At 38.7% G+C, this 21,005-nt stretch overlaps 1 protein-coding gene across 1 annotated transcript in view; it reads right to left on the minus strand.

Annotated features, from left to right (window-relative positions):
* The window catches only part of LOC128228924 (lachesin-like), a 36,168-nt gene extending 21,595 nt beyond the window's left edge, over nucleotides 1-14,573 (minus strand). Inside the window, exon 1 of the mRNA XM_052940483.1 lies at nucleotides 14,247-14,573. The gene's annotated coding sequence lies outside the window, so the exon portion shown is untranslated. The remainder of the gene's footprint in view (nucleotides 1-14,246) is intronic.
* Nucleotides 14,574-21,005: the final 6,432 nt, after the last annotated feature.

Below are 21,005 nucleotides of genomic sequence, written 5' to 3' on the forward strand. Positions count from 1 at the left end.
ACATACCAAACAATGCTACATACCAAACAATGCTACATAACAAATAAGCCTACATACCCAACACGTCTACATACCCAACAATGCTACATACCAAACAAGGCTACATACCAAACAATGCTACACACCCAACAAGGCTACATACACAACACGTCTACCTACCCAACAATGCTTCATACCAAACAAGGCTTCATACCCAACAAGGCTACATACCCAACAAGGCTACATATCCAACACGTCGCCATACCCAACAATGCTACATACCAAACAATGCTACATATCCAACAAGGCTACATACCAAACAATGCTACATACCAAACAACGCTTCATATCCAACACGTCTACATACCCAACAATGCTACATACCCAACACGTCTACATACCCAACAAGGCTACATACCCAACAAGCCTACATACATAACATTCCTACATACCCAACAAGGCTACATACCCAACACGGCTACATACCCATCAATGCTACATACCCAACACGTCTACATACCCAACAAGGCTACATACCCAACAAGGCTACATACCAAACAATGCTACATACCAAACAAGCCTACATACCCAACACGTCTACATACCCAACAAGCCTACACACCCAACAATGCTACATACCAATCAATGCCACATACCCAACAAGGCTACATACCCATCAAGGCTACATACCCAACACGTCTCCATACCCATCAATGCTACAAACCAAACAATGCTACATACCAAACAATGCTACATACCCAACAATGCTACATACCCAACAAGGCTACATACCAAACATTGCTACATATCAAACAAGCCTACAACCTATCAAGCCTACATACCAAACGATGCTACATACCAAACAGTGCTACATATCCAACAATGCTACATACCAAACAATGCTACATACCCAAAAAAGCTACATACCCAACAAGGCTACATACCAAACAATGCTACATACCAAACAAGCCTACATACCAAACACGTCTACATACCCAACAATGCTTCATACCAAACAAGGCTACATACCCAACAAGGCTACATACCCAACGCGTCTCCATACCCAACAATGCTACATACCAAACAATGCTACATATCCAACAAGGCTACATACCCAATAATGCTACATATCCAACAAGGCTACATACCAAACAATGCTACATAACAAACAACGCTTGATATCCAACACGTCTACATACCCAACCATGCTACATACCCAACACGTCTACACACCCAACAAGGCTACATACCCAACAAGCCTACATACATAACAATCCTACATACACAACAAGGCTACATACCCAACACGGCTACATACCTATCAAGGCTACATACCCAACAAGGCTACATACCAAACAATGCTACATACCAAACAAGCCTACATACCCAACACGTCTATATACCCAACAATGCTACATAACCAACAAGGCTACATTCCAAACAATGCTACATACCAAACAAGCCTACATACCCAACACGTCTACATACCCAACAATGCTACATACCCAACAAGGCTACATACCCAACACGTCTCCATACCTAATAATGCTACAAACCAAACAATGCTACATACCAAACAATGCTACATACCAAACAATGCTACATACCCAACAAGGCTACATACCAAACAATGCTACATATCAAACAAGCCTACAACCTAACAAGCCTACATACCACACAAGCCTACATACCCAACACGTCTACATACCCATCAAGCCTACACACCCAACGATGCTATATACCAAACAGTGCTACATATCCAACAATGCTACGTACCAAACCATGCTACATACCCCAAAAAGCTACAACACCAAAAAGCCTACAAACCCAACACGCCTACAAATCCAACAAGCCTATACCCAACAAGCCTACATACCTAAGAAGCCTATGTACCTAACAAGCCTAAATACCCAACAAGTCTACATACCTAACAAACCTAAATACCTAACAAGCCTACATACCTAACAAGCTTAAATACCTAACAAGCCTATATACCCAACAAGTCTACATACCCAACAAGCCTACACACCCAACAAGCCTACATACCCAACAAGCCTATACCCAACAAGCCTACATACCCAACAAGCCTAAATAACTAACAGGCCTACATACCCAACAAGTCTACATACCCTACAAGCCTACACACCCAACAAGCCTACATACCAAACAAGCCTATACATGCAACAATGCTACAATCTTAACAATCCCACATACCAAACAAGCCTACACACCCAACAAGCCTACACACCTAACAAGCCTACATACCCAACAAGCCTACACACCCAACAATGCTACATACCCAACAAGCCTATACACGCAACAATGCTACAATCTTAACAATCCCACATACCAAACAAGCCTACACACCCAACAAGCCTACACACCTAACAAGCCTACATACCCAACAAGCCTACACACGCAACAATGCTACATACCCAACAATCCTACATACCCAACAAGCCTACACACCCAACAAGCCTACACACCTAACAAGCCTACATACCCAACAAGCCTACACACGCAATAATGCTACATACCCAACAATCCTATATACCCAACAAGCCTACATAACCAACAAGGCTACATACATAACAATCCTACATACCCAACAAGCCTACATATCCAACACGTCTACATACCCAACAAAGCTACATGTCCAACAAGTCTACATACCCAACAAAGCTACATACCCAACAAGTCTACATAACCAGCAATGCTACATAACTAACAATCCTACGTATCCAACAAGCCTACATACCCAACAAGCCTACATATCCAACAAGCCTTCATAACTAACAAGCCTACATATCCAATAAGCCTATACCCAACAAGCCTACATACCCAACAAGCCTACATATCCAACAAGGCTATATAACTAGCAAGCCTAAATACCAAACAAGCCTACATACCCAACACGTCTACATACCCAATAATGCTACATACCACACAAGGCTACATACCCAACAAGGCTACATACCCAACAAGGCTACATACCCAACAATGCTACAAACCAAACAATGCTACATACCAAACAATGCTACATACCCAACAATGCTACATACCCAACAAGGCTACATACCAAACAATGCTACATATCAAACAAGCCTACAACCTAACAATCCTACATACCACCCAAGCCTACATACCAACACGTCTACATACCCATCAAGCTTACACACCAAACGATGCTACATACCAAACAGTGCTACATATCCAACAATGCTACATACCAAACAATGCTACATACCCCAAAAAGCTACATACCCAACAAGGCTACATACCAAACAATGCTACATACCCAACAAGGCTACATACCCAACAAGGCTACATACCCAACACGTCTCCATACCCAACAATGCTACATACCAAACAATGCTATATATCCAACAAGGCTACATACCAAATAATGCTACATATCCAACACGTCTACATACCCAACACGTCTACATACCCAACACGTCTACATACCCAACAAGCCTACATACCCAACAAGCCTACATACATAACAATCCTACATACCCAACACGTCTACATACCCAACAATGCTACATACCCAACACGTCTACATACCCAACAAGGCTACATACCCAACAAGCCTACATACATAACAATCCTACATACCCAACAAGGCTACATACCCAACACGGCTACATACCCATCAAGGCTACATACCCAACAAGGCTACATACCAAACAATGCTACATACCAAACAAGCCTACATACCCAACACGTCTACATACCCAACAATGCTACATACCCAACAAGGCTACATACCCAACAAGGCTACATACCCAACACGTCTCCATACCCATCAATGCTACAAACCAAACAATGTTACATACCAAACAATGCTACATACCAAACAATGCTACATACCCAACAAGGCTACATACCAAACAATGCTACATATCAAACAAGCCTACAACCTAACAAGCCTACAACCTAACAAGCCTACATACCCAACACGTCTACATACCCATCAAGCCTACACACCCAACGATGCTACATACCAAACAGTGCTACATATCCAACAATGCTACATACCAAACAATGCTACATACCCCAAAAAGCTACAACACTAAAAAGTCTACAAACCCAACACGCCTACATACCCAACAAGCCTATACCCAACAAGCCTACATACCTAACAAGCCTAAATACCTAACAAGCCTACATACCTAACAAGCCTAAATACCTAACAAGCCTATATACCCAACAAGTCTACATACCCAACAAGGCTACACACCCAACAAGGCTACATACCCAACAAGCCTATACCCAACAAGCCTACATACCCAACAAGCCTAAATACCTAACAAGCCTACATACCCAACAAGTCTACATACCCAACAAGCCTACACACCCAACAAGCCTAAATACCCAACAAGTCTATACACGCAACAATGCTACATACCCAACAATCTCACATACCCAACAAGCCTACACACCCAACAAGTCTACATACCCAACAAGCCCACACACCCAACAAGCGTACATACCAAACAAGCCTATACATGCAACAATGCTACATACCATACAATCCCACATACCAAACAAGCCTACACACCCAACAAGCCTACATACCCAACAAGCCTACACACGCAACAATGCTACATACCCAACAATCCTACATACCCAACAAGCCTACATACCCAACAAGCCTACATATCCAACACGTCTACATTCCTAACAAAGCTACATGTCCAACAAGTCTACATACCCAACAAAGCTACATACCCAACAAGTCTACATAACCAACAATGCTACATAACTAACAATCCTACGTATCCAACAAGCCTACATACCCAACAAGCCTACATATCCAACAAGCCTACATAACTAACAAGCCTACATATCCAACAAGGCTATATAACTAGCAAGCCTAAATACTTAACAGGCCTACATAACCAACATGCCTACATACCCAGCAATGCCTACGTACCCAAAAGGCATCTTGTATGGGTGGTAGTGCCTGTTTGTTTTGTAGTACCAGTATGTTTTCAAAGCTATGGGCTTAAAGTCAGACAGTTTGCTAAAGGTTTTCTGCTAGGTGTGCTAATTTTTCGACAATACGAGTGTCCACGAAAATGGTATAGCATTCCTAGAATTCCTTATACAATATCTATCTGAATGAGTAAAGTACTTGTATAACAGAACACTTTACTTATCCATAACTCTCACTGGTGGCTGATTTCTGCCCTTTCGCGAATTCTCATTTTGCTGCGAAAGGGTGAAATTGCGAAAAACACCGCCATATGACGGAGCGAAGATGAGCGAGAATGCACAGGGTGGTGGGGTGAAAGAGCGGCAAGTGGCCTTTTCGTCCCGCCTTGGCACATTTTCGTGTTTCAATTCGTTGCAAATACAAATATGTGTAAACTATTTTGCTTATAACCTTTTGAAAACAGATGGAACTGTTAGCGTACGCACATGCATTTTCAAAATTATTTTAACAGACCCCTTCCAAGTGAGAGTTTTGACAAGCATCTTTGTTATAACGAATGTATTTCCAATGTTTAAGAAATTGTTGCGTATCAAAGAAAGCCTATTTATATAAGGAAGGTGGTTTTGTCGTTCTGAATTTGGTTTGTTTTTATGTAGTTAACAGGTCCAAGAAAACATTTTCGTTGCACATCTGTTTTTAATTGAACAAATCCAGAACCGGCAAACAAAACAAACAGCACTCGAGAAAACGAGTCTTCAAAAGTTTGCCGAATGTTTTCTTTTCTTGTCGTTCTTTTCTCAATACAGTAGTTCTATCAAAAATAATAAACACTCTTTGGCAAGTTTTTAATGATCTACAGGCGTTTTTAGCCAAACAATGTCAGCCATCTTTTCTTTAAACAAAACAATACACGCTTCATTTACACCATGGCCTGTCATTGCACTACACTGCATGGTTGCGATTATGTTCATGTAATGCTGCAATTCATTTCATGCACTGCATGGTCTTTATTATCGACCTCAATATGAACATATTGTATGTGAATTTGATAGAATATGTTGACTTAACTGGATAATGTTTAACATCGACAAGAGTTATGTAAACTTAGATTGTCGTCACACAATCTATTCATAGAACAAGGACGATATACGAACATGAAATGATCGGCAGTGCATTATTTGCGAAAAAAATGACATAAAAAACGAATTTCATTCCGTTCATATTTGTCCAACATAAGGAAATGACGGGAACAATATATTCCTTTGTAGTATCGGAGAACACCGATTATGTTCAAATTTGTAAACACGCTAAACACAGCGAAAACACTCTTAACTACATAAAATAGCAACGTATTTGATTAACAAGTGCCACAATGAAATAAAATTGCAAATAAAGTAAGACTATGCAAACATGTTTTCTGTGTGATATGTTACATTTTGTATTATACACTCTCATGTCAAAATTCACGTATTATTATACATTCTAATTTGTATCATTATTTATGTTATTAATTGATTGTATCTCAGTTACATACACGTGTGCTTGAAAATATTGTAGTTGATAATAAGCTGTACATGCTGACATCAGAATATATAGACTGTATGTTATGCTATGATATAAATCTACCGTATCGTTGTTTGTGTTTAAAGTATAATCTGTTTGTTGATCACCTTCCTGATAGTGAAGTGTTTGCAAATGCAAAAAACAACAAAAACACTTGAAATAATGATCATTAATTACGCATTGACTGAACTTGCTTACGTAATCGTAAGTTTTCAACAATCTCAATTTGCAAAAAAACAAAAACTAAACACATTGTAATAATAATAATAACAATAACAACAACACCAATAATAATAATAATAATAATAATAATAATAATAATAATAATAATAATAATAATAATAATAATAATAATAATAACAATAATAACAACAACAACACCAATAATGATAATAATAATAATAATAATAATAATAATAATAATAATAACAATAACAACAACAACAACACCAATAATGATAATGTTAATAATAATAATGATAATGATAATAATAACAATAATAACAACAACAACACCAATAATGACAATAATAATAATAACTAGAGATTGCTTTTTTGAAAAAGCGCTTGTCTCCCCTATTGTGTGGTCGTAGCTGAGAAAAAATAAATGATGGACATGAAATTTGTAACTTTGGACTGGAGACAAACCAACAGTGAAGTTTGGTTTATTCGATTATATTAAATAGTGAAGAGAAGAAAGTGTTGTTGATTAATCATGGAAAATGTAAACGAAGTTTGCATTGTATGAAGTTCCTGGGCGCAAGCGTTATTCAATTATTGATCGGAAACCATTTTTCAGCTCACAGTCATCGTGACCATGACCTTTTACCTACTGATCACAACATCAATAGGGATCATCTACATAACCAACTTGCATACCAAGTATTAAGTTCTTGGGTGCAAGTGTTCTTTAGTTACTGAGCGGTAACCATTTCTTCAACTCAAGGTCATGGCAACCTTAACCTTTGACCTACTGATCTCAAAATCAATAGGGGTCATCTACTAGTCATGACCGACTAGCGTACCAAGAATGAAGTTCCTGGGTACAAGCGTTCTTAAGTTATTGAGCAGAAACCATTTTTAAGCTTAAGGTCACCGCCAACGTATCATTTTTTACCTGAAGGTAACCTTGACCTTTGACCTTTTGATCTGAAAATCAATAGGGGTCATCTTCTAGTCATGAACAACTAGCTTACCAAGTATGAAGTTCCTGAAACCAAAGGATCTTTAGTTATTGAGCGGAAACTTTTTCTTCACTTCAAGGTCATGGCAACCTTGACCTTTGACCTAGTGATCTCAAAATCAATATGGGTCATCTTCTAGTCATGACCAACTAGCATACCAAGTATGAAATTCCTGGTTGCAAGCGTTCTCTAGTTATTGAGCGGAAACAGTTTCTTCACCTCAAGGTCACGGTGACCTTGACCATTGACCTACTGATCTCAAAATCAATAGGAGTCATCTACTAGTCATGAACAACTATGAAGTTCCTGGGTACAAGCTTTCTTTAGTTATTGAGCAGAAACCATTTTTAAGCTTAAGGTCACTGCCAACATAACATTTTTACCTGAAGGTAACCTTGACCTTTGACCTTTTGATCTCAAAATCAATAGGAGTCATCTAATAGTCATGAACAACTAGCATACCAAGTATGAAGTTCCTGGACCCAAAGGATCTTTAGTTATTGAGTGGAAACCGTTTCTTCACCTCAAGGTCACGTTGACCCTGATCTTTGACCTAGTGACCCCAAATTCAATAGGGGTCATCTACTAGTCATGACCAACTAGCATACCAAGTATGAAGTTCCTGGGTCTAAGAGTTCTATAGTTATTGGGCGGAAACGAAGTGTGACGTACTGACTGACTGACTGACAGACTGATGGACTGACTGACGGACAGGGCAAAAACAATATGTCTCCCCATGAATGGGGGAGACATAAAGATATTACACGCAAATGATTTTTACATGGAAGGTCACCACGACCTTGACTATTGACCTTGTTACCCCCAAAACAATTGGGATCATCTAGACATCATGACCAACCTCACTTCAAAGTTTGGTGAACCTAGATCAAAGCATTCTCCTGATATTGCACGGAAATATTTTTTTACATTAGAGGTCACAGCGACGTTGACCTTTGACCTTGTGACCCCCCAAAATAAAGGAGTTTTCTAAACCTCATGATCAACCCCCCTACCAAGTTTGGTGAACCTAGGTCAAACCATTCTCAAGATATTGAGCGGAAATGTTTTTTACATTGGGGGTCGCCGCGACCTTGACCTTTGACCTAGTGACCCCAAAAACAATAGGGATCTTCTACACCTCATGACCAACCTCCCTACCAAGTTTGGTGAACCTAGGTCAAACCGTTCTCAAGATTTTGAGCAGAAATGTTTTTTATATTGGGGGTCGCCGCGACCTTGACCTTTGACCTAGTGACCCCAAAAACAATAGGGATCCTCTACACCTCACGACTAACCTCCCTACCAAGTTTGGTGATCCTAGGTCATGCGGTTTTCCAGTTATCGATCGGAAACGAAGTGTGACGTACGGACGGACTGACGGACTGACGGACTACCGGACTGACGGACAGGGCAAAAACAATATGTCTCCCCCAGAGAGGGGGAGACATAATGATAATAATAATAATAACAATAATAACAATAATAATAATAATAATAATAATAATAATAATAATAATAATAATAATAATAATAATAATAATAATAATAATAATAACAATAATAACAACAACAACAACAACAACACAAATAATGATAATAATAATAATAATAATAATGATAATAATAATAATAATAACAATAAAAACAACAACAACATCAATAATGATAATGTTAATAATAATAATGATAATGATAATAATAACAATAATAACAACAACAACACCAATAATAATAATAATAATAATAATAATAATAATAATAATAATAACAATAATAACAACAACAACACCAATAATGATAATAATAATAATAATAATAATAATAATAATAATAATAATAATAATAATAATGATAATAATAATAATAACAACAACAACAACGACTTTATTTTAAGAAGGTAACACATACTGACATTATTATGATAAATCTTGGAATAGGTCTGCGCCCGTACCACTGGTAAATCATGGAATAGCTCTGCGCCCGTACCACTGATAAATCTTGGAATAGCTCTGCGCCCGTACCACTGATAAATCTTGGAATAGCTCTGCGCCCGTACCACTGTTAAATCTTGGAATAGCTCTGCGCCCGTACCACTGATAAATCTTGGAATAGCTCTGCGCCCGTACCACTGATAAATCTTGGAATAGCTCTGCGCCCGTACCACTGATAAATCTTGGAATAGCTCTGCGCCCGTACCACTGATAAATCTTGGAATAGCTCTGCGCCCGTACCACTGATAAATCTTGGAATAGCTCTGCGCCCGTACCACTGGTAAATCATGGAATAGCTCTGCGCACGTACCACTGGTAAATCATGGAATAGCTCTGCGCACGTACCACTGGTAAATCTTGGAATAGCTCTGCGCCTGTACCACTGGTTAATCTTGGAATAGCTCTGCGCCCGAACCACTGGTAAATCGTGGAATAGCTCTACGCCCGTACCACTGATAAATCGTGGAATAGCTCTACGCCCGTACCACTGGTAAATCTTGGAATAGCTCTGCGCCCGTACCACTGGTAAATCATGGAATAGCTCTACGCCCGTACCACTGGTAAATCATGGAATAGCTCTACGCCCGTACCACTGGTAAATCATGGAATAGCTCTACGCCCGTACCACTGGTAAATCATGGAATAGCTCTGCGCCCGTACCACTGGTAAATCATGGAATAACTCTGCGCCCGTACCACTGGTAAATCTTGGAATAGCTCTGCGCCCGTACCACTGGTAAATCTTGGAATAGCTCTGCGCCTGTACCACTGGTAAATCTTGGAATAGCTCTGCGCCCGAACCACTGGTAAATCATGGAATAGCTCTGCGCCCGTACCACTGGTAAATCATGGAATAGCTCTGCGGCCGTACCACTGGTTAATCTTGGAATAGCTTTGCGCCCGAACCACTGGTAAATCATGGAATAGCTCTACGCCCGTACCACTGATAAATCATGGAATAGCTCTACGCCCGTACCACTGATAAATCTTGGAATAGCTCTGCGCCCGTACCACTGGTAAATCATGGAATAGCTCTACGCCCGTACCACTGATAAATCATGGAATAGCTCCGCGCACGTACCACTGGTTAATCTTGGAATAGCTCTGCGCCCGAACCACTGGTAAATCATGGAATAGCTCTGCGCCCGTACCACTCGTAAATCATGGAATAGCTCTGCGCCCGTACCACTGGTAAATCTTGGAATAGCTCTGCGCCTGTACCACTGGTAAATCATGGAATAGCTCTGCGGCCGTTCCACTGGTAAATCATGGAATAGCTCTGCGCCCGTTCCACTTGTAAATCATGGAATAGCTCTGCGCACGTACCACTCGTAAATCTTGGAATAGCTCTGCGCCTGTACCACTGGCAAATCATGGAATAGCTCTGCGCCTGTACCACTGGTAAATCATGGAATAGCTCTGCGCCCGTACCACTAGTAAATCATGGAATAGCTCTGCGCCTGTACCACTGGTAAATCATGGAATAGCTCTGCGGCCGTTCCACTGGTAAATCATGGAATAGCTCTGCGCCCGTACCACTGGTAAATCTTGGAATAGCTCTGCGCACGTACCACTGATAAATCTTGGAATAGCTCTGTGCCCGTACCACTGGTAAATCTTGGAATACCTCCCCGCCCGTACCACTGGTAAATCATGGATTAGCTCTGCGCCCGTACCACTGGTAAATATTGGAATTGCTCTGCGCCTGTACCACTGATAAATCTTGGATTAGCTCCCCGCCCGTACCACTGAAAAATCTTGGAATAGCTCCCCGCCCGTATCACAGGTAAAGCATGGAATATCTCCCCGCCCGTACCATTGATAAATCTTGAAACGAAAGTTCTGACGCGGGCATATATGATCTAATTCGCGAAAAACAAATGCGTTTATGTTATGCAACCTCAAATAATGAATTAAAATCCTTCAATGCATTCAAACCAGCTTTTGTAATGTGGAACGCACCAAATAGTTAGGCAGATTTATGATGTATTTTAGCCAAATCTTGCATGGCGGTGAAATGAAAGTGATTTCTGCATAATTTGGTAGCCTAAACCCTCCACTGCAAGAATCCGACTGATGGCATTGCACCACCTATCGTTATTTGTCTATATCGAAGATGGCGTCCAACATGGCTGCCAAATTTTACGAACTCGACATTGTTCTTTAAATTGTGTGTCTATGCTTTAATTTCTGTGCAAAACTATTCTTCGATGACCATTAAATTCTAATGAAATTCTAATAGAATTCATATCACATTTCAGCCACCATGGCGTCCAAAATGGCCGTTAAAATAAACAAACAAATTTATCCCATCAAACATTTTTTACCATACGAAGATGCACAATGCGTCAAAGATGACCATCTATATTGTACGTGTACTTATTATTAAGTTATTAATATACGCGTTTTCAATGATACAAGAACTGATTTCAGACTTCTATAATTATGATACTAGTACATTGAATTCGTTTTGTGATATTGAATGCAAAGTCGATATTTCCATCATGTTATTTATCAATATTTACCAATTTATATAATATATTCACATATACTCACAACTAACATTGATTCTAAATAAGGTCAATAAGTTAAGGGCTGTCGCAATATAGAAGAAAATAGTTTTGAAATGAACAATATATCGGCTCAAGCCACTTATAATAGCTTTTACAATATGATGTATGCAATTTTCTTAAATAAACTTTTGGTTTTTTTATTCAAAATATTTTCTTTTCAATGTCCACTTGACCCACAGGGCAAATGTTTGCCGTATTGACGGGGTACAGGAGACTGTCCTCATTCAGTGTAACATTTTAGTATAAATAAAGTAGATTAAGGTTTTACAACATTTAAACTTGTTTCGTCTGTAGAAAATTCTGCAATTTCGGAGGACCTTCGGTGGCAGAAATCTTCTGTGGCCGATAACTGCTGCAGTCGCTGACGCCTTTCGGTGGCAGATAACAGTCGCGGCCGTCTTTCGGTGGCAGAAAATGGTCGCAACCGCCTTTCGGTCGCAGAAAACGGTCGCGGCCGTCTTTCGGTGGCAGAAAATGTTCGCGGCCGCCTTTCGGTGGCAGAAAACGGTCGCAGTCGTCTTTCGGTGCCAGAAAACGGTCGCAACCGCCTTTCGGTCGCAGAAAACGGTCGCGGCCGTCTTTCAATGGCAGAAAATGGTCGCGGTCGCCTTTCGGTGGCAGAGAACGGTCGCGGTCGTCTTTCGGTGGCAGAAAACGATCGCGGCATCCTTTCGGTGGCAAAAAACGGTCGTGGCCGTCTTTCGGTGGCAGAAAAATACTCCAGTTGCAGAGGTCTTTCGGTTGCTGTCAACGCGGAGGTCTTATGGTGGTAGGAGCCTGCTGCATTCGCGGGGGTCAAGCTTTCCGTGGCAGATAACTGTCGCGGGGGGTCTTTCGGTGGCAGAGAGTGGTTATCTTTGGCACAGCATATGACTATTAAAACTCTACATGAGCTATTAAACCATTCATCTCACCTAGCGCATCACCAGAAGATAATTGAAATATTTCTGTCGTTTTTATCTTTTGTTTATTTTCAATAAAAATCTTTATGTTCAAATTTAGACGAAACTTACATTTATTATTGTTCACTCTGTATTTCCAAGATCATAACGGAAACTCGTAAGAAACATAATTTTAACTCATCTTGAACAAAAACATAACCAATTACAATATTGAATGTTTTAAAATAAGAAAAAACTTGCGTTTTAGTCAGTAAAACAGACAGCAGCACCTAACCCAAGTCATGCAGAACACTGAAATAACTAGTTTTCAGGAACACCAGGATCACCTGTATCATTTGGAAAACCGTACATTTTCCAAAATTATTTTTGTTTTATTTTCATAAGTGCTTAAGTAGGTGTACGTGAACAGGAGTTGATGGTTCAAGTTGAATTTGATAATTCTTATCCATGATTGTCATAAACCAGAAATTATTCCTGCAGTAAATGCCAAAACATGTTTTATCCCGCTGAACCTTTATCAGTTTCAAATTGATAAGATCATCTTTTCAAGAATATAGTAATTGAAATAGAGAACATTTTTGAAACAAGAAGATGCTTCTATTAATATATAAAAAAGGACAAAATATAATCGCGCTTGTTCCAGCGATACGAATGGATATTTATCATCAACCACGGGAAAATTCGCAGTCAAAACCCCGGGGAAAATGACATGCTTGCTAAAACAAATACAGTGACAGTAATGGAGTCAAATAGCGCGATCCTGTCCCTAAGAATTACTGCGAAATGCTAAATTGCCTCTAAATGGCAAATTATGTGAAAAGGACCACTCATACAATATATATGTGTATGTGTTTACTCCACAAAATAATGAATATCAATATCCGTGTGGTGTTGATATGTTAACAGTATACGTAGATATTTTATAATATCCCGTACATGTACTGCTCTGCCAGCGAAGATTAAACTCAGACGCTAAACCGAATAAACGGTTAATTTTAGAAGTGTGTCTTTTTCATTTCTACTTTATTTTCTATCATGTCAATATAACCATAACATAGAAACAAAATGTTATTCAAATAATAATGAAGTATTCTAAGGAAATATACATACCCGATGTCAAGCCAAATGGTGTATGTGCAGCAGCTGGCAATCAATTTGCAATTATTCCACACTCTTAATAATTTTATACTATCACTCGATCAGGCTTGTTTGATATCACTTTGTCTTGATATCATCCCTTGTCTTCCCTTTATCAGAATGATGCACATATATGACATTAAACACACATAAAAACGCTTCCTCTCTATTTCTACAATCCCAGATAATTGTTTTAAATCTCAGATAATATCACAAAATCCCGTGCTTGAAGACGCTGCTATATTGAATTACGGGAGTAGAAACATGAAAACCGGTAAAAATTTCCACAAGTGGCAGGATCGCATAAGAACAAATGCGGTAACTAACCGCCCCATTACAATGTCAGCCCTGTCACTATGGTATCGATGATGAGCCTCACTTCTTCCCATGCTGTTTAGTAAAATAAAACTATCAGCTAGTGTGCGCTTATGGAATTACTGAACCGTATGCTGATAGATACTGCAAAAACGGTGAACACCTTTATGACAACATCTATACATTCAATATTTAAATTCCAAATGCCAACATAGTTAATGGAAAAAAATAAAATCAAAACATGTTCTTGTATAAAGTACATTTATGTTTACCGCTATTCTGACATTCTGATGTTGTATGAGTAAGTGTTTGGGAAATCACAATGATATTATAAATCAAACATGATATTATAGCGAGCCCTATCTGTGTATTTACATATTTCAGAAAGCATTAATGATATGGTCTGGGGAAGCGTGGCAGCCAGAGCGATATGCTATCAGTGTGCTTATGATGCTGTACAGAGATCCATGGACTCACAAACTTGTCATATCAAGCCGCACGAGTAAAGTCTGGTCTGTCATATACACATGAGTTCGGACTCATAACTAGCTGCCATTTGTATCTGGACGTGTACAATCATGTAGGTCTGTCATACACAGGGGTTTGGAACTTGTCGTTACAAGCTGTCATATCTAGCTGCCATATCTAGCTGGACTAGTACAACCATGTAGGGCTGTAATACACAGGAGCTCGGACTATGTCTTTACTAGCTGCCATATCTGAACATCGAATATGCAGTATTACATATATGCGTTGCTGCGTACATGCATGGGCATATTGCCTATTATATCTTGCGGTACGAGTACAGCCAGGTCCATCATTTGAGGAGGACCTACGCGTTTAAAACATGTTCAATAAAGTAAAGTATGCGGTATGAACATTCGTATGTCAAATAATATGCGTACTGATTAGCAATACTTTGAGTAGCTATAAATCCAGGAATACCGCGTACCAAAAATGTTTCATCTGTGAACATGCGTCAATGGCCAATCTCTCTTGAAGATATAATAAATAAAACTTGATTTCCACATTTCCTGGACCCCTGATCCATCGGTATACTTAAAATCATTCATTGAAGCAAAAATTCTTATTTCAATTGCATACACATATGGTCGTCGTGAAAAATGTATCCGCGAAATGCCAGACATCCAACAGTTTTTTGAGCCTGTTTGATAATGTAGGGAAATGGAATCAATTAATTAGCACTCCCGTGGCACTTGTTCGCCATCATGATTTGAATATTACATAATTTATATTATATTGGCGGGAACAATAATTGTTCAGATTGTGGTGCTAGTTGCTCTCAATGGCCCTCGTGTGAATTACACGACAAGACTATCATGTGTTCCATGACGGACTTTTGATTGTAGAAAAATAGATAAGGTTCAGTTAATTAGTAGTGTAAAGTTAATGGAAAAATGCGATCTCTTTTCCAAAAGAAATATAATTATCATAGTAAAAATGTAAACATGTGCGTATAGAAAAGTACATTTGTTTCTCCCTTTATTGCACATAATCGAAATAACAAGACCTTTTATCGCACGCATTATTCATCAAATTTCGGAAACATTTCAAAACGTTGTTCCAAGAAGTAGACAACGTTTCAAAGAAATGTAAATGTATCCGTGTAGGGGCTGAACGTTGTGGAGTATATTAGCAGGAAGCTGACACGGGGACCCCGGGGACGGCGAATATCGCTCTGATTTGTTGCCGTATTAGTCTCCATTCAATCCCTCCCCAGAGAACCCGCCATGAATATCCTTAAATATTCCACTTGTTACATTTGTTTTGCTCTCAGTGTTTATTGTAGGAGTCATTTATCTCGATTGTTTAAGATGCTTGATGTTAGAGTATGTATCAGCCACATGACTGAATATATGTAAATATATAGCTTTATGCCTATTCAATGTATGGGCGTTTAAAATATTCTTCCGGATTCAGGGACAGTTGTTAAAATGCTTTGATTTGTAACCTAGCATATTGGAGACCTATTTCATTGGTTTGTGTTGGTCACTTAACTCAGCTAAAAGGACTTAACCTTTGAATAATTTTAAGAAACGAAACACGTCTGTAAATCCCGGAATCGCGCAGAAAAAAGATTTGAAAGCTGGATGCCTGTTTAAGCTACGATTTCACTTAAGACATTTTGATCTTGTTTACAAGTTGTTACATTAACCCTAACTAATCCTCAAATGATCCCTAAATTTCCGCCATCTAGTGAACAGATTGTTGTGATGTCGGGATTCCCTGAAGTCTCGGCAGCGTAAGGATTCTATTTATGATGATTGCGTGGCTATTTGGCTCAGGACAAACTCATGTGCCGCTTCCATTAATTAATCAGAGCATCATTAAACAGATCTTACAAGCCGTGCTGTTCCACTTGACGTTGAACCATGTGTGTGTACTTTGTATGGTATTCAACGTACATAAACTCTATGATACTAGTACAATAAGTATACAGCAAACTGGCCCTATATCTATGATACTGGTACAATATGTATACAGCAAACTGGCCCTATAACTATGATACTGGTACAATATGTATACAGCAAACTGGCCCTATATCTATGATACTGGTACAATAAGTATACAGCAAACTGGCCCTATAACTATGATACTGGTACAATATGTATACAGCAAACTGGCCCTATAACTATGATACTGGTACAATATGTATACAGCAAACTGGCCCTATAACTATGATACTGGTACAATATGTATACAGCAAACTGGCCCTATAACTATGATACTGGTACAATATGTATACAGCAAACTGGCCCTATATCTATGATACTGGTACAATATGTTTACAGCAAACTGGCCCTATAACTATGATACTGGTACAATATGTTTACAGCAAACTGGCCCTATAACTATGATACTGGTACAATATGTTTACAGCAAACTGGCCCTATATCTATGATACTGGTACAATATGTTTACAGCAAACTGGCCCTATAACTATGATACTGGTACAATATGTTTACAGCAAACTGGCCCTATATCTATGATACTGGTACAATATGTTTACAGCAAACTGGCCCTATAACTATGATACTGGTACAATATGTTTACAGCAAACTGGCCCTATATCTATGATACTGGTACAATATGTTTACAGCAAACTGGCCCTATATCTATGATACTGGTACAATATGTTTACAGCAAACTGGCCCTATAACTATGATACTGGTACACTATGTATACAGCAAACTGGCCCTATAACTATGATACTGGTACAATATGTTTACAGCAAACTGGCCCTATAACTATGATACTGGTACAATATGTTTACAGCAAACTGGCCCTATATCTATGATACTGGTACAATATGTTTACAGCAAACTGGCCCTATAGCTATGATACTGGTACAATATGTATACATCAAACTGGCCCAATAACTATGATACTGGTACAATATGTTTACAGCAAACTGGCCCTATAACTATGATACTGGTACAATATGTTTACAGCAAACTGGCCCTATAACTATGATACTGGTACAATATGTATACAGCAAACTGGCCCTATAACTATGATACTGGTACAATATGTATACAGCAAACTGGCCCTATAACTATGATACTGGTACAATATGTTTACAGCAAACTGGCCCTATAACTATGATACTGGTACAATATGTATACATCAAACTGGCCCTATAACTATGATACTGGTACAATATGTTTACAGCAAACTGGCCCTATAACTATGATACTGGTACAATATGTTTACAGCAAACTGGCCCTATATCTATGATACTGGTACAATATGTTTACAGCAAACTGGCCCTATAACTATGATACTGGTACAATATGTTTACAGCAAACTGGCCCTATATCTATGATACTGGTACAATATGTTTACAGCAAACTGGCCCTATAACTATGATACTGGTACAATATGTTTACAGCAAACTGGCCCTATATCTATGATACTGGTACAATATGTTTACAGCAAACTGGCCCTATATCTATGATACTGGTACAATATGTTTACAGCAAACTGGCCCTATATCTATGATACTGGTACACTATGTATACAGCAAACTGGCCCTATAACTATGATACTGGTACAATATGTTTACAGCAAACTGGCCCTATAACTATGATACTGGTACAATATGTTTACAGCAAACTGGCCCTATAACTATGATACTGGTACAATATGTTTACAGCAAACTGGCCCTATAACTATGATACTGGTACAATATGTATACATCAAACTGGCCCCATAACTATGATACTGGTACAATATGTTTACAGCAAACTGGCCCCATAACTATGATACTGGTACAATATGTTTACAGCAAACTGGCCCCATAACTATGATACTGGTACAATATGTATACAGCAAACTGGCCCCATAACTATGATACTGGTACAATATGTATACAGCAAACTGGCCCTATAACTATGATACTGGTACAATATGTTTACAGCAAACTGGCCCTATAACTATGATACTGGTACAATATGTATACAGCAAACTGGCCCTATAACTATGATACTGGTACAATATGTATACAGCAAACTGGCCCTATAACTATGATACTGGTACAATATGTATACAGCAAACTGGCCCCATAACTATGATACTGGTACAATATGTTTACAGCAAACTGGCCCTATAACTATGATACTGGTACAATATGTATACAGCAAACTGGCCCTATAACTATGATACTGGTACAATATGTTTACAGCAAACTGGCCCTATAACTATGATACTGGTACAATATGTTTACAGCAAACTGGCCCTATAACTATGATACTGGTACAATATGTATACAGCAAACTGGCCCTATAACTATGATACTGGTACAATATGTTTACAGCAAACTGGCCCTATAACTATGATACTGGTACAAACTGTATACAGCAAACTGGCCCTATAGCTATGATACTGGTACAATATGTATACAGCAATATGTTTACAGCAAACTGGCCCTATATCTATGATACTGGTACAATATGTTTACAGCAAACTGGCCCTATAACTATGATACTGGTACAATATGTTTACAGCAAACTGGCCCTATAACTATGATACTGGTACAATATGTTTACAGCAAACTGGCCCCATAACTATGATACTGGTACAATATGTTTACAGCAAACTGGCCCTATAACTATGATACTGGTACAATATGTTTACAGCAAACTGGCCCTATAACTATGATACTGGTACAATATGTATACAGCAAACTGGCCCTATAACTATGATACTGGTACAATATGTTTACAGCAAACTGACCCTATAACTATGATACTGGTACAATATGTATACAGCAAACTGGCCCTATAGCTATGATACTGGTACAATATGTATACAGCAAACTGGCCCTATAGCTATGATACTGGTACAATATGTTTACAGCAAACTGGCCCTATAACTATGATACTGGTACAATATGTATACATCAAACTGGCCCTATAACTATGATACTGGTACAATATGTATACATCAAACTGGCCCTATAACTATGATACTGGTACAATATGATTACAGCAAACTGGCCCTATAACTATGAATCTGGTACAATAAGTTTACAGCAAACTGGCCCTATAACTATGATACTGGTACAATAAGTTTACAGCAAACTGGCCCTATAGCTATGATACTGGTACAATATGTATACATCAAACTGGCCCTATAACTATGGTACTGGTACAATATGTATACATCAAACTGGCCCTATAACTATGAATCTGGTACAATAAGTTTACAGCAAACTGGCCCTATAACTATGATACTGGTACAATAAGTTTACAGCAAACTGGCCCTATAGCTATGATAGGTACAATATGTTTACAGCAAACTAACCCCATGACTATGATACTGGTACAAAATGTTTACAGCAAACTGGCCCCATAACTATGATACTGGTACAAACTGTATACAGCAAACTGGCCCTATAACTATGATACTGGTACTAAATGTATACAGCAAACTGGCCCTATAACTATGATACTGGTACAATATGCTTACAGCAAACTGGCCCTATAACTATGATACTGGTACAATATGTTTACATCAAACTGGCCCTATAACTATGATACTGGTACAATAAGTTTACAGCAAACTGGCCCTATAACTATGATACTGGTACAATAAGTTTACAGCAAACTGGCCCTATAACTATGATACTGGTACAATATGTTTACAGCAAACTGGCCCTATAACTATGATACTGGTACAATATGTATACAGCAAACTGGCCCTATAACTATGATACTGGTACAATATGTATACAGCAAACTGGCCCTATAACTATGATACTGGTACAATATGTTTACAGCAAACTGGCCCTATAACTATGATACTGGTACAATATGTTTACAGCAAACTGGCCCTATAACTATGGTACTGGTACAATATGTATACATCAAACTGGCCCTATAACTATGATACTGG

The sequence above is a fragment of the Mya arenaria genome, chromosome 3 (assembly GCF_026914265.1).
Source record: "Mya arenaria isolate MELC-2E11 chromosome 3, ASM2691426v1".
NCBI lineage: Eukaryota > Metazoa > Mollusca > Bivalvia > Myida > Myidae > Mya > Mya arenaria.